The sequence below is a fragment of the Chrysochloris asiatica genome, unplaced genomic scaffold (genome assembly GCF_000296735.1).
Source record: "Chrysochloris asiatica unplaced genomic scaffold, ChrAsi1.0 scaffold00049, whole genome shotgun sequence".
NCBI lineage: Eukaryota > Metazoa > Chordata > Mammalia > Afrosoricida > Chrysochloridae > Chrysochloris > Chrysochloris asiatica.
Window position 1 is genome coordinate 7800370 of NW_006408567.1, and position 16380 is coordinate 7816749.

General features: G+C 41.7%; 1 pseudogene; it reads left to right on the top strand.

Annotated features, from left to right (window-relative positions):
• Positions 1-16380, top strand: part of LOC102830082 — a 33446-nt pseudogene that overhangs the window by 16135 nt on the left and 931 nt on the right.

Below are 16380 nucleotides of genomic sequence, written 5' to 3' on the forward strand. Positions count from 1 at the left end.
CTATGAGTCGGTACTGACTCGATGGTACGTAACAATAACAAGGTCCAGTATTCCTTGGAGAGCTCCAAATGTCTTATCAACAATCATTCCCTGGGTCCAGAAGCTTGACAGAGCAGGGACCACAAGTCCAAAGGACACACTCCTCTCTTGGCTCTTTTTTCTTGGTGGTTTCCCTCTCTCTGTTCATATCTCTCTCATCTTGTCTCTTGTAAAATAAACAGTGTTGCATACTACACCTTTGTGAACTTCTCAAATATTGAATGAAAAATGGGATTAAGGTGGTATGTTGCTGTCAAGAGCTGTCGAGTCGGTTCTGACCCATAGTTAAGTGCTTGTCTATGGTTTACAAGGAGTGGCTGGTGAGTTCCACTGACCTTGTGGTTCAAACTAGCCTTGCAGTCCAGTGGTATAACCCACCCTTAATTCTCTTACTGGTTTATCACATCACATCATAGGAAATCATCACTTAACTACCAAACCACTGAGAATTATGGTCCAGCTGATACATATTTGGGGTGGGGGGATACAATTCAATCTATGACAGGGGATTACTATGTCTTAACAGCTAAACCACTGAGAATCCTGGCCCAGTTAAGTTGACACAAAATCTTAGCTATCACAGCGACCACACATTCCCATTTGCCTAGGATGGTCACATTTTACTAAGACCAGTAAACTCCCACCCTACCCCAAAGTAAACAATAAATTATAATTACCATGTCTCATAATATAATTGTTCTAAAACCTTTTATTGAGAGAAAGGATTTTCTAAATTACTTTAGCTATCTTCCATTAAAAAATCAAAAGTCAGGCCTTGTAAAAAGATTAGAAAATAGGGGTGGTAGTTATGTGCCGTGGAGTCGGTTCTGACTCATAGTGACCCTGTACAGGACTTCCAAGGCTGTAAATCTTTACGGGATCAGAAAGCCTCATCTTTCTCCCATGGAACAGATCGTAGTTTCGAACTGCTGATCTTGCGGTTTGCAGCCCGACTCGTAACCACTATGCTACCAGAGCTCCTTTGGAAGACGAAGACTAACAGGTAGATTAGTGATTCTTAAAGCCTGGTGTGGTGCTGTAGGATAAGCACTGGACCACAAGGTTGGTTTGAACTACAAGGTAGACAGTTCAAATTCACCAGCTGCTCCTTGGAAACCCTGTACAGGAGATTACTATGAGTTGGAACTGACTTGATGGCACTTAACAACAACTAACAAAACAAAGTGTGGTTAGCAGATCAGTAGAGCCAACATCTTCTGGCAAATGGTATAAATGCAAATACTCAGACCCTATCCTAGATCTACTGAATCAGGAATTAAAAGGCAACCTATGCTTTAACAAGTCACCCACGTGATTCTGATACAGTTAAAATTTGAGATCCTTCTAAATAGAAGTAGTAAAATGCTTTTCGTTCAGGATTATGGGAAGAAAGTGTGTGTGTGGGGGGGGGGACAGAATTGTAGAAGTAGTGAATGGTATTAAAACAGAAGAAGGAGATTCTGCATTGCTTAAAACCAGGAAATGTGTACATCAGAGTTGTATCCCTTTACCAGTTATTCAATCTGTATATGGTGCAAATAATCTGAAAAGCTAGACTATATGAAGAACACAGCATCAAGATGGGAGGAAGACTCATTAACAACCTGTGATATATAGATAAGACAACCGTACCTGTAGCTTTTAAGATTCATATTACACATAAATTGACTGTTGTTGTTAAGTGCCATAGAGTCGGTTCCAACTCCTACTGACCCTGTATAGGCTTTCTGAGGAGTGGCTGGTGAGTTTGAACTGCCAACCTTGCAGTTCAAACCAACCTTGTGGTCCAGTACTTATCTTACAGCGCCACACCAGGACTCCTAAATTTACTGTATGATACAGCAATTCCATTCCCTGGTTATCAATCCAAGGAAATGAAATCATATGTCCAAAGACATGTACACACATGTTCATAGCAACATTATTCATAGTAGCAAAAAACTGAAAATAACCCAAATGTTATCAACTTTTGAATGGAAAAAATAATTTGTGGTATATCCACACAATAGTATATTACTTAACAATAAAAAGGCAATGAAGAAGTAAAAATTCTGTTTGTGGTTGATATGATCCTATACTTAAAAAATCTCAAAGACTCGGCAAGAAAATTATCGGAATTTATTGAATGATTAAGCAAAGTGGCAGAGTACAAGATCAACATACAAAAATCAGTTAGATTCTTTAATACAGATAAAGAGAGTTCTGGAAAGAAAATCAGGAAAACAGCATCATTTGCGATCGCCACCCAAAAGATGAAATACTTAGGAATAAATCTAACCAGAGAAACAAAAGACCTATACAAAGAAAACTACAAATCACTCACTACAAGAAAGCAAAAGAGACCTATCGAGATAATGCAATCCCAATCCAGGTCCCAACAACATTCTTTAAAGAGAAGGAAAAACTAATTACCAACTTCATATGGAAAGGAAAGAGATACCAGATAAGCAAATCATGACTAAAAAATAAGAACAAAATAGGAGGCTTTTTACTTCTCAATCGCAAAACCTACTACAAGCCACAGTAATCAAAAGACCTGGTACTGGTTCAATAAAAGACACATAGATCAATGGAACAGAATTGAGAACCCAGAAGTAAATTCATCCCCCATGCTCAGTTGATCTTTGACTAAGGGCCAAAACATATTAAACGGGGAAGAGATAGTCTCTTCAACAAATGGTGCTGGCAAAACTGGAAATCCACTGCAGAGAATGAAATAATGGTGAGTTCATTTTTGTATACACCTCACACCATATACAAAAATCAACTCAACATGGATTAAGGACCGAAATGTAAAACAGACCTATAAAGTTCATCAATGAAAAAATAGGGACAAACGCAGGTGCTCTGATTCATGGCAAAAACATACTATCAAACATAACTGAAAACATACAAACAAGAGAAGACAAAATAGATGACTTTGTTGTTGCCATTGGGTGCTGTTGAGTTGTTACGACTCATTGTGATTTCTGAGCAACAGAAGGAAACACTGCCCAGTCCTGAGCTATCCTCACAATTGTTGTTGTATTTGATTCTATTGCTGCTTCCACATTGCCAATCCATCTTGTTGGGGGTCTTCCTCTTTTTCAGTGATCCTTCATTTTACCAAGCATGATGTCTTTCTCTAGGGCCTTGCTATTAAGTGTCATCGAATTGGTTGCAACTCATAGTGCGCTGTATAGAGTTTCTGAGGAGTGGCTGGTGAATTTGGACCACTGGCCTTGTAGTTCAAACCAACCTTGCATTCCAGTGCTTTATCCTACAGTGCCACACCAGGACTCTTCTCTAGGGCCAAGTCGCTCGTGATAACATGTTCAAAATATGTGAGACTAAGTCTTACTATCATCACTGTTGTTGTTAAGTGCCGTCGAGTCGGATCCGACCCATAGCAACCCTGTACAGGGTTTCCGAGGCTATCAATCTTTACGGGAGCAGAAAGCCTCATCTTTCTCCCACGGAGCGGCTGGTAGTTTCAAACTGCTGACCTTAAGGTTCGCAGTTGGATTCGTAACCACTACGCTACCAGAGTTCCTTACTATCATCACTACTAAGGAGCAATCCAGCTGTACTTTTCCCAAAACATATTTGTTTGTTCTACTGGCAGTCCATGGTATATTTAATATTCTTAGCCAACACCATAATTCGAACACATTAATTCTTCTCTTGTCTTCATTATTTATTGTCCAGTTTTCACACTCATGTGAGATGACTGAAAATACTGTGGCTTGGGTAAGATGTATCGTAGTCCTCAGATTGGCCTGTTTGCTCTTTAACACTTTAAAGAAGTTCCATGCACTTCACCCTGAATTGTCTTTATCCCTAAACCTGCATCCTTGAATGGTCCAAACCAAACTGAAAGGTTGTAGGTTTGAACCTATGTAAAGGTGCCTGTATTTCTGAAACATCAGCCATTAAAACTCTATGGAGCCTGTTAACTGATGGTACATGGAGGAGGTTGCAATCATTGTAATGAAGAAAAGTAGATGATTTTATGAATGTAAAAATGGTGATCTGGTCCATAAACCTTTACTCAACTTACAATAACAAGTTTAAAAAAAAAAAAAAAAAAAGAATTCAAATGATGTATTGCATTAGCCAAGTCTGCTGCATAAGACCTCTTTAAAGTGTTAAAGAGCAAAGATTTCAGTTTGAGAATTAAGGTGTGCCTGACCCAAATCATGGTATTTTCATTGCCTTATATACATGTGAAAGTTGGACAGTGACTAATAGAAGAATCAAGGCATTTGAATTATGGTGTTGGAGAAGAATATTAAAAGTACTATGGCTTGCCAATAGAACAAACAAATCTGTTGGAAGAAGTACAACCAGAATGTTCCTTAGAAACCAGGATGGCAAGACTTCATCTCTCATACTTCAAACATGTTATCAAGAGGGACTGGTACCTGGAGATGGACATCGTGCTTGGTAAAGCGGAGGGAGGGTCAGTGAAAAAGAGGAAGACCCCTAACAAGATGGAATGACACAGTGGCAGTAGCAATGGGCTCAATCAAGCAAAACAGCAATTGTGAGGATGATACAGGATGGGACAGTATTTTGTTTCGTTTGTGCAGAGTCACTAGGAGTCGGAACAACACCTAACAACAACATTCTAGTTTATGATGGTAACCCATGGGCTCACCTTAAACCTTTCTTGGCTCTGATGTTTCAGGGTTCTTTTTTCCTCTGCGCATTTATCTTTTCCAGCAAACACTTGGCCTTTTGAGCCCAAATACAATCATCTAGGAGTGTGCCAATTGTTGCCTTAGAACTTTACTACTCATCTTGCCAAAATTCTCCATAAACCAAGAACCAAATCCATTGTCATTGAGTTGACTACAACTCATGATGACCCCAGGAGCTATAGAAGAGAATTGAATGCCATAGGGTTTTCTGGGCTATAGTCATTATGGAAGCAGACCACCAGGACTTTCTTATGTGGTATAGTTGGATGGACTTGAACCACTAACCTTTTGGTTAGTAGTCAAGCACCAACCATTTGTGCTTTCTAAAAACCCTAAAATTTTCCATTTTGTTGTTGTTAAGTGCTGTTGAGTTGGTTCTAATTCATAGTGACCCTGTGTAGGGTTTCCAAGGAACTGTAAACCTTGTGGTTGCACACTGATGACTAGCACCTTCATATATACACGCTGGAGTCCTGGTGTGTTACTGTAGAATAACTACTGGACTGCAAGGCCGGTTTAAACCACCAGCTACTCCTTGGAAACTCTACTTAGGGTCACTATGGGTCAGGACTGATTCAATAGCACTTGCCTTCTCTCTGCCACCCTGTACATCTAATTCCGTTTCCACGATCAACCCCGTTTCCCCAGTGAGTGCCTTAGCCCAGGCCTTTATCTCTAACGGCATCTGCCGTCAGCCTCACCCCACCTCCTACCATCCACCCACTCAGACATCTGAGAGATTGCTTTTACAGATGGACAGCATCAAGCTGCTCCCTGCTAAAACTCCTTTGGTGGCGTCTCATTTCGAGCAATTAGAAGTTCTTTTTGCCCACATGTGACAGAAGCTGGTGATTCTTGTTTAACTAAAAATGCCAGAGGTTTACTTTTATCCTGTAATGAAAAATACCAAGGCAAGCAGTCCATTGTCAATGGTGATTGCTGTTAAGTGCCTGTGAATAGGTTCCAACTCATAGTGACCCTATGTAAGTTTACAAGGCTGTGAATCTTTACGGGAGCAGAAAGTCTTATCTTTCTCCTGTGGAGCGGTTGGTGGGCTTGAACCACCAGCCTATGGTTAGTAGTCCAATGCTTATCCTAAAGGGTCACATCACCCCCATAGTTAACTGTGCATGTATTTTAGAGCAGCTTAATGTGCACTTACATTATATATATTATTTTTGTTGTGTGCCATTGAGTCGATTCTAACTCAGCAATCGGGTATAGGGTTTCCTTTACAGGAGCAGAAGGCCTCACCTTTCTCCTGTGTAGCAGTTGGTAGATTGGAAATGCCAACTATGCAGTTAACAGCCCAACATATAACTCACTACAGCCTGGTGTGGCACTGTAGGATAAAGTACTGGACCACAAGGTCGGTTTGAACTGCAAGGTTGGTGGTTCAAACTCACCAGTTGCTCCTCTGAAACTCTGTACAAGGTCGCTATGAATTGGGACCAATTCGATGGCACTTAACAACAATATATATAACGAATAAAGGAACCCTGGGTTACATTTACATGTTGGGCAGTAACCTCCAATGTCAACAGTTTGAATCTCCCAGTCACTTTATGAGAGAAAGATGGGACTTTCTGCTACAGAAAAGATCTACAGCCTTGGAAACCCTATACAGGATTGCTATGAGTTGGAACCGACTCCATGGCACACTACCATGACCACCATAAACTGAAAAGGAATCTACATTAGGAATGATAAAGTACAAATGGAACACCACCTTGGGTCACAGAAGAAAAGACGGTTTAGGGAAAGAGAAAGATGAGATAAGTTTACAAAGTAGAACTAATCCACAGGGTTTTCTTAGCTATAATCTTTGCCAGGCCTTTTTCTCATAGTGCTGCTGAGTGGGTTGGAACTGCCAACCTTTTGGTTAGTAGTTGAACACTTAACCATTTGCACCAGAGACTCCCTCTTAATGATGGAATACCCATCCTCATTCTCCTGAGTGCCAGAGTTGTAAAGTGCTATCATTGGCACATGCCACAATCTGATCTGAGATACTCATACCTCATCATCATTCCCTGTAAAATCAGACCATTAAATCAAATGCTGGTGTTGAAGGCAATCTCTTGATTTCTTGGAGATAATGATTTTCTGTGGAACTGACTTGGTACAAGAGTGAAAATTTCAAAAGTATATGTTTGAGTTCCTGGGTTATAACCCAGTATGAAATACATGGGATCCAAAACAAGACTACAGGGCAAGGGCACCTAAAAGTCTCAGCGTCATGAAATCTCATAATTGGAAGGAGCATTTCCAGCAACCCCCATCTGTTACACTGTGGTGGTTTCCTGTTTGCTCTGATGCTGGAAGCAATGCCACTGGTATCTCAAATCCCAGCAGGATCACCCCTGTTGGACAGTGTTCAATGGAGCATCTAGGCTAACACGGTCTACGAATAAAGGTCTAGAGAGTGAGTAAAAAAGTATCTGCACTCCAGTTATATCAAAACGTCCATCCACGTCCACGGCCGATAACAACAGTGATTGTGCCTGTGAAATGATTTTGCTAAATAGACTAGTGACAATGGATTATGTGGCAAACCAACTGCAAATCAGCCATGGCTCTGCCTATAAAATAATCCATGACAGATTTGGATTTAGAAAAATTTGTGTGAGATGGGTATCAAAACAACTCACTGAAGAGCATAAACAGAAGCGTTGGGACATCTACAAACAAAATTTGGACTGATATTCAAAGGAAGGTAAAAGTCTCTTTTAAAAATTGTTACTGGACCATCAATGGAGAAAAGTGGAGAGTGTGATCCTACCCAGAGAAGCAATGAGGCCTGAGATGGAGGCAGAGAAGACGACATCAAGAGACGGTGTGGCTGGGGACTTGGGATCAGGAGATGGAAAAGGGCTGAGGACTGTGGTGGGGAGGGGAGGTGCAGGCTTACTGGGTACACCCTTTGGTTGGGTGAGGATGCATGGACGGGATGGTAACTATGCCAATGAAACAATAGATGATAGAATGAATGTAAAACTAATGTTCTCCCATGTAGACTATCACACAATTCACAATAAAACATTCATTTAAAAAAAAAAAAAATTGTTACTAGTGACAGACACGGATTCATCACTGAGAGTAAACGACAGCGAATGGAAAGGAAACATCCTCAATTGCAAACTAAGAAAAAGTCAACCATCATCTGGAAAATTGATGCTTGCACTTTTCTGAGATTCTCAAGGACCAGTATTGTAACACAATTAGGAAAAAGGTCCAACAATCAATAATGCTCATTATAGTGAGATGCTCACTGAAGACCCAACACCTAAATTTCAGATTAAATGCTGAGGATTGCTATCCAAGGGCTTTGTGATCTTGCATGAAAATGCATGTCTGCACGCCTCTGCCCACACTATTGACATTCTGCAAAAACTTTGTTTTGAGGTGTTAAAGCATCCTCCCCATAGTCCTGATCTTGCTTTATTGGACTTTCACCTGTTTGAAAGCAGCCCTTCCAGGACAAAGATTCACCTCTGATGGAGAAGCTAAGACAGTGGTGCATTCATGGCTTGCAGTGCAGCCTAAAACATTTTTTAATATGAAAGTTTGTGACCGATGGACAAAGTGTACTGAAAAGCAAGGAGATGATGTTGAAAAATGATGTATTTGTCTTTTCTGAAAGTTGATTAAAATTCTACAGAGTACGGATAATTTTTGACTCATCCTCGTATTTCTGAAAATCAGCCAATGAAATCTATGGATAACAACAGAATACTGTAGTGTACAATGTAAGGCTGGAAGCAAAGCCCCTAGGATGGAAGGCACTCAAAATACTCAGTGGCCTCAGCAATGAGCATACCAAGAATCGCAAACATGGCATGTTGTTGTTGTTAAGTGCCGTTGAGTTAGTTCTGACCCATAGTGACCCTGTATAGGGTTTCCAAGGAGTGACTGGTGAGCTTGAACCTCTGACATTGCGGACTTTGAAGTCTAGCACATTAACTCACATCGCTACCCCCAGATTCCAAAGATGGCATAGGACTAGCAATATTTCCTTCTGTTGTACATGAAATTGGCATGAATTAGAGGTGACTTGATGGCAATTAACAACATTTGCAGGGTTGGTGCAAGAGTCAAAATGGAGGCCCTTGTAACATATGCTAAATATTTAAATGTTATAAACAAACAGTTAAATAAAATGTGTTCTATTCTCCTCCTTAGCCAGTATATCTTCATAAAGACCTGGAAGGCAGGTTAAAATCTGGAATGTTGACTTTTTTGAGTTCTGTGTAGGAAGATGTTAGTATAGTAAGAATTGGCTCCCTGCCCCTACTGTCCCCCCTCCTGGCTCTATCCCCCACTCAAAAGGGCCTGTGGTCAAGCCTAGGTGTGTACACACCATCCTTGGCCTGTGGCCCCACCCTTAGAAGCCTCAGAGGTCATGGTTCTATCTTTCAAGAGTGAGCCCGTTCTGCTTCCCGTGCTCCTTATCTCTTTAGCTTCTGCTTCCGGGTGCCTTGATCTCTAGAAGAGGCCAGGCTGGTTTCTGTTCTGCTCAAGCAAGTGTCACAATGCTCTGAAGCATTGTGCCCAGAGGCACCTCATTCCACCAGTGAGCCTCAGCTGGAAGGCCCTAAGCTTTCTCACTCTGTATCAGAGAACCTAACTTCACTGACAAGTGCCCACTCCGCTGGGAGCCTCTTATACAAAGGTACTCAGCTCTCTTGCTCTGTGGGTCGGCTTCCTTGCCATTTTGCGCCGGTCTCCTGGTTTTGCTGCTGCAGTTTCTTTGCTGCTGCTTTTCATCATCTGTACCATCTGTGATGTTTCAGCTCTTCTTATTTCCTTCTGAGCCTTCATCAGAACTACCTTTGATATTCATAATTCCAACAACAGTCTTTTGAAGTCAATCTAGGATTTCAGTATTGGGTAGCTCAGTGCTCTTCCAGCCTCTGCTCATTATCCAATTCCAAAACCACTTCCACATTTTAAATATCTGTTAGACCAGCACCCCACTCTCTGTATCAATTTCTGTCATAGTTATCTAAATGTTCATATTACAGAAATACCTTAAGTGGGTGGCTTTAACAATCAGATATTTATTCTCTCAAAATTTAGAAGCTTAGAAGTCTAAATTCACAATGCCAGCTCTTGAAGAAGGTTTTCTCTTTGTGGGCTCTGGGGAAAGGTCCTTGTCTCCTTCCAGCATCTGTAGACTCAGCATTCCTTGGAGTCTCCATATGTCTTGGCATCAGTCTTGCTCTGGATCTAGGAGCATCACAGTGCAGGGATCCCAGTTCCAAAGGCTGCACTCCATTCCTGGCTCTTCTTTTCTTGGTGGTCGTGAGTTCATCTTTACTCTGCTCAAATCTCTCTCCTTTTATCTCTTGTAAGATAAAAGGTGTTGCATGCCACACCTTTGGAAATCTCCCATAAATCAGTTCAGGGTGGTGGTTGGATTAAGGTGGTGTATCACACCCTGCATCCTCTATTGGTTTATCACATGAAATCACATCATGGGGAATAACTACAGGTCAGCCACCAAGCCACTGGGAATCCTGGCCCAGCTAAGTGGACTCATAACCTTAGCTACTGCACTCTGTTTGGGTCTTGGACACAGGCTAACGACTATTTGGGCTGGAAATTCCAGGGTCCTGAGAAGTCAACGCACGTTCCTGATCAGGGGCTTTCAGTAGGGGAGGGGAAGCATTTTGGCCCTCAGGGACATATGGCAATGTTTGGAGACATTTTTGGTTGTTACACCTGGGGGAAGGGTGTTACCGGCATCTAATGGGTAGAGGCCAGGGATGCTGCTAACCATTCTACAATGCATGGGACAGCTCAAAATTATTCAGTCCAAAATGTCAGTAGTTTGAGGTTGATACACAATGCATTATGAGGACATGTATTTAAATTTTTCACACTCTGGGTGCTGCAAGTGGTTCAGTGATAAATTACTAGCAAAAAGTTTGGTAGTTCAAATCCACCCAGAGAAGGCAATCTGCTTACAAAAGGTCAGTCTTGAAAACCCTGTGGGGGTCAGCATGAGTGAGAATTGACTGTACCACAATCTTGTTCTACAGGAGGGATGCAGGCTCTGGGTAAGAGCACCTTCTTGACTCCACAGTCTCTTCCTGCCATGGGGCATGTGGTCTGAGGAGGGCTAGAGAAGTGTCCTCTAAAGTGTAGGGCCCAGGGTCAGTGACCCCCTGGTCCAGGTTTAAGGGTGGTAATAGGAATGAACCTTGTTGTTGTTGTTAAGTGCCATCAAGTTGGTTCCAACCTACAGCGACCCTGCACAGGGTTTCTGAAGAGCAGCTGGTGAGCTTGAACCACCAACCTTGCAGTTCAAACCAACTTTGCAGTTCAGTGCATCAACCCACAGCGCCACAATCTTAGAGGTCCTCTAATCCTACCAGGCACATGTCCAAATCCCACACAGGTGCTGTCCAGGCTTCTTGAAAATATAGGAGGCAGACCCCTGCTAGAGATTAAGATCCCCTAAGAACTTGATTGAACCTCAGCATAGTGATCCTGCTTGGTCACCTTAGAGCAGGTGGTGGCCTGGCAACGTCTTGCGTATGGGGTCCCCAGCCAGTCTCCTCCTTCCCTGCCTTCTTCGGATGACGGCTGCTTATGCTGGATGTGTGGCCACAGACGGGTAAGGATCACGTGGAACCTCGGCAACCTAAGACAGAGCCATTGCCATGCTGCAATGAGTTTCGATGACAGGTAAGACGGAGGAATTCGCACTGACCGCCTAAGACAGGCAGCGTCCCTTAAACAAATAATAAATAAGGGGGAATCTGATGCAGACCGTGCAGACCCGGTCAGGAGTTCAAGGCCCTGTGGGCCTAAGCGTTGCAGACCGTCCAAACCATAGGCTCTGAGGATCAGACTTTAGCCACCTAGCAGACATAGCAAACTGTCCCTCATCTGATTATTCAGTTATGCTTGTTAGTAATCGCATACATGAGCCCTGGATATCCACAGATAAATGTAAAAACCTTCCCTAAAAGCCGAGACTGTAAATTCCAAAAAGGCAAAGTTTTCCCCTGCCCCTCCAAAAAAAAAAGGTAAAGAGGATAGAGAGAAACACTGTTAACTGATGATATATGGAGGGGATTATAATCAATGTAATGAAACAAGCCATATGAATGGTTGAATGTGAAACTGATGATGTGCCCTGTAAACTTTCACTCAATCCACAATAAAAACCTTAAAAAAAGAAAATATAGGAGGCAGTCCTTAGGCTATGTTTGAGATTGGTTCCTAAGTGTGTCTTAAAGTTGAATTTGCATGTAAATTGGAACAGGTGCATATAGTTCTTATTTAGCCTTACTATAGTACAAGAGAAGGAGCTCTGGTAGCGTAGTGGTTACGAATTGGGCTGTGAATCACAAGGTCAGCAGTTTGAAACTACCAGCTGCTCCGCAGGAGAAAGATGAGGTTTTCTACTCCCGTAAAGATTTACACCCTCGGAAACCCTGTACAGGGTAACTATGGGTTGGAACTGACTCGACAGCACTTAACAACAACACAACATAGTGCAAGAGAAGGAGCCCTAGTAGCCCTGTAGGATACGCACTGGACTGCTAGGCTAACTGCAAGGTCAAAAGTTCAAATCTACCAGCTGCTCTTTGGGAGAAGGAAGAAGCTTTCTACTCCCATAAAGAATTACGTGCAACATGACTAGATAGATCCACACTCATGTTCATTACAGCACTATTCACAATAGCAAATGGTCACCAACAGAAGAATGGTTAAATAAATTTTGGTACATTCACACAACAGAATACTACACAATGCTAAAAAAATAATGGTAAATCTGCAAAATACCTCATAACATGGATAAAAACCTGGAGGACATTTTGCTGACTGAAATTAGTCAATCACAAAAGAACAAATACTGTGTGAGAGCACTGTTATAAAAAGGAAAGAAAAGGGTTTTTGTGATTAAAAAAAAAAAAACATTTTATGATGGTTACCAAGGGTGAGAAGGAAGGGGAAATTAGTCACTAGAGGGCTGACACATGTCAACTTGGGTGATGGGTAAGGGAATATGCAAGACGGGAGTTGGCAGAAGACAGATGAAGGTAAGTGGAAACTATGGGGAGGAATGCACACGTTAAAGCGAACAGAAGTCAATACTGTTAACTGGCGGCACATGGAGGGGATTGCATTCATTGTAATGAGACCATGTATCTGATTTATTGAATGTAAAATTGATGATCTGCTCTGTAAATTCTCAATTAATAAAAGTTAGAAACATTCTTTTTTTTTCACAACCTTGGAAACCCTAGGGAGTTTACTCTGTCATATCGAATCACTATGAGTTTGGAATCGACTTGATGGCAGTGGGTTTAGTGTAAGGAGCCCTGATAGTGCGGTGGTTAAAGCACTCCACTGCAGTCAAACCCATAGGCTTCTCCATGAAAGAAAGGTGAGACAGGCTGCTTTGGTAAAGATTTCCATGTATAGCAGTTCTATTCTGTCCTTAGGGTCACTGTGAGTCACAAGCAACTCTGTGGTAGTGGAGTTGGTTTGGTTTTGGCTTATGTAAGATGGAAATCCATGGTGGCACAGTGGTTAAAGTGCTCAGTGGCTAACCAGTAAGATGAAATTATTGTATCTCCACAAAGGAACATCTCAAATACCAAGTCAGCTCTTTGTATCCTGGGCTGCTTTGGCAGCAAGTTCTTACAATCAGCCGAAATCTGCTTCTGATTTCCTGGAACCCAAAGAAACTTTAGACTTGGACAAAGGCCGTTTGGCAAGTATTTGCAAGTTTATGCAACTTTCTAGCATATGCCAGTTATATGGAGAATGCTAGAAGGTATACTTTCTAGAAGGCAATAAAATATGTAGAACGTGGATCTGAAATATGTGGAATTGTAGTCCAAGAGTCTGCATTACTAAATAAATAAAAGAAGTACATTGAAAATGTAGCTCAGATGTGGTAGGAGCTGTTTCTGTTCTTGTCTAACACTGGTTTATATTAGGAACCAGTATTCTGCCATCTTCAAAACAAAATCCTCTCCATTAAACATCAGTTGTATTCTTTCACCATACTTATTCAATCTGTATGCTGAGCAAATCATCCAAGAAGTTGGGTTCTATGAAGAAAAAAGTGGCATCAGGATTGGAGGAAGGCTCCAACCTGCGATATGCAGATGATACAACCTTGCTTGCTGAAAGTGAAGACGACTTAAAATACTTATTGGTATTTGTATGCCTTTGGTATGGATTGTATCTCAACGTAAAGAAAACAAAAATCCTCACTAATGGACCAATAAACAACATTCTTATCAATGGAGAAAAGATTGAAGTTGTTAAGGCCTTCATTCTTCTTGGATCAACTATCAACACTCATGAAGGCAGCCGTCAAGAAATCAAAAAAACGTATTACATTAGGCAAATCTGCTGCACAAGACTTTTTCAAGTGTTGAAGAGCAAAGATGTCAGCTTGAGGACTAAGGTGCGCCTGACCCACGCCATGGTATTTTCAATAATCTCATATGCATGCAAAAGCTGGACAGTGAATAAGGAAGACCGTAGAATTGATGCTTTTGAGTTATGGTGTTAGAGGAGAATATTGAAAGTGCCATGGGCTGCCCATAGAACCAACAGATCTGTGTTGGAAGAAGTGCAGCCAGAGTGCTCCTTGGAGGCCAGGATGGCCAGACTTCATCTCTCATACTTCGGACATATTGTCAGGAGGGACCAGTTGCTGGAGAAAGATATCATGTTTGGTAAGGTGGAAGATCAGAGAAAAAGAGGAAGACCCCCCCAGCGAGATGGATTGGTAAAATGGCAGCATCAATGGGCTCAAGCGTGGCACCAATTGTGAGGCTGGTCCAAGACTGGGCAATGTTTCATTCTGCATAGGGTTGCAAGTCGGTACCAACTCAATGGCACCTAACAACAACAACAACAAGCATTAGGGGAAAATACAGATTGTACTGAAGAAGGCAATAGGGCAGGATTTAAATCACAGGCAGAGAACTTGGCCGATACCCCCAAGAAGGCATAACTCTTCTCCCACTGGCCCTTTCTTGGCCTCTGCTTGGGTCTCCTTAGCATGAACTTTCCTTTTGGGAAACCTTTCCCACCTTCTCTTTTCAGTAAATTCACTTCAGCTCTTGCCTCAAACTTGCATACTTGACTTAACATTATTGTTATGTGCTGTGGAGTCGGTTCTGACTCATAGCGACCCTGTACAGGGTTTCCGAGGCGGTAAATCTTTACAGGAGCAGAAAGCCTCATCTTTCTCCCACGAACAGCTGGTAGTTTCAAACTGTTGACCTTAAGGTTCACAGCCTGATTCGTAACCACTACGCTACCAGGCAACAACAAAACACAACAACAAACAGCCTATAAATCAGAGCTTCACAAAATGATATCCCAAACCAGCAGCAGCGTCACCTGTTATGGGAATTGTTAGGCTGCAAATTATTGGATGCAAATTCTTGCTTCTCTTCCCTGCCCTACTAAACTAGGATCAAAGCAATCTGCAGTTTAACAAGCTCTGTGGGTTGAAAGTAATGCATGCTCAAGTTCCAGATGAAGTTAATCTCATCTCTTCCACAGAAAACAGTTCATTGACTCCCCCACCATTTTCCTATGGTTTATCAACTTATTCACCCAACAAAAGGAGTCCCTGGCTTGTTGCTAATCCAAAGTTTGGAGGCTCAGTCTACTTAGATTCTCTTCAGAAGAAAGGCCTGTTGATTTACTTTAGAAAAATCAGTCATGGAAAACTTTGACCCACAGGGGTCACTTTGAATCAAAACTGACTCCATGGCAGCTAGTACCAAACAAAATGTGGGGTTGGAGGTAAAAAGGAGGGAGGCTTCTAAGAAAACTTAACCCATGTTGTTAAAATACATGTTCATGGTAAAAAACAAACATCCTAAGAGCATTAGTAAAAGTAAAATTGTTATTCCCTCAAAGTACCTACACTGTATTTTTCTTAACATTTCTGTGAACATAGTAAATATGTTTATACTTTCCCTTAAAACACCAAAGTAGTCTAAATTGTTCTGGAACTGGCTTTGAATAGTTCATAGAGTGAAGTACTTTTTTCATATTTAAAAATTTTTTTTGGAAATATTTTTCTTCAATGGTAAGTACTATTCCGCTGTATGGCGCTGTAGGATAAGTAGTGGCATGCAAACTGCAAAGTTGGTGGTTCAAATCCACCACCTGCTCCTTGGAAACCCTATACAATGTCGCTGTGAGTTGGAACCGACTCAACCGCACTTCACCACCACCACCATCACCACCACCACCACCATTCTCCTTGAGGTGCCTTGGAGTCAGATACAAAACATGAGCTATGTAGAAGTCAATCAATTGCCATTTTGGTAATTTCAGGATTATAGCCTTGACAAACAGGAAAATATTTTTAAAACCACAGAATTCTGTCTAATCAAATAAGGAGCCCAGGTGCTGCAGTGCTTAAAGTATTTCGCTACTAACAAAAAGGATGGCTGTTCTGTAGGAGAAAGTCTGCTTCCTGCAGATTGACAGCCTTGGAAACTCTGTAGGTCAGTTCTACTTTGTCCAATAGGGTCATTATGAGTCAGAATCAACTCCGCTGCATGCATCAAGAAAATTACAGGGAAAGAAGGAATGGAGAGGTCAGGAATTGCGATGTACAGCCATCACCAAAAACCCCAAACCAAAACAATGCAAC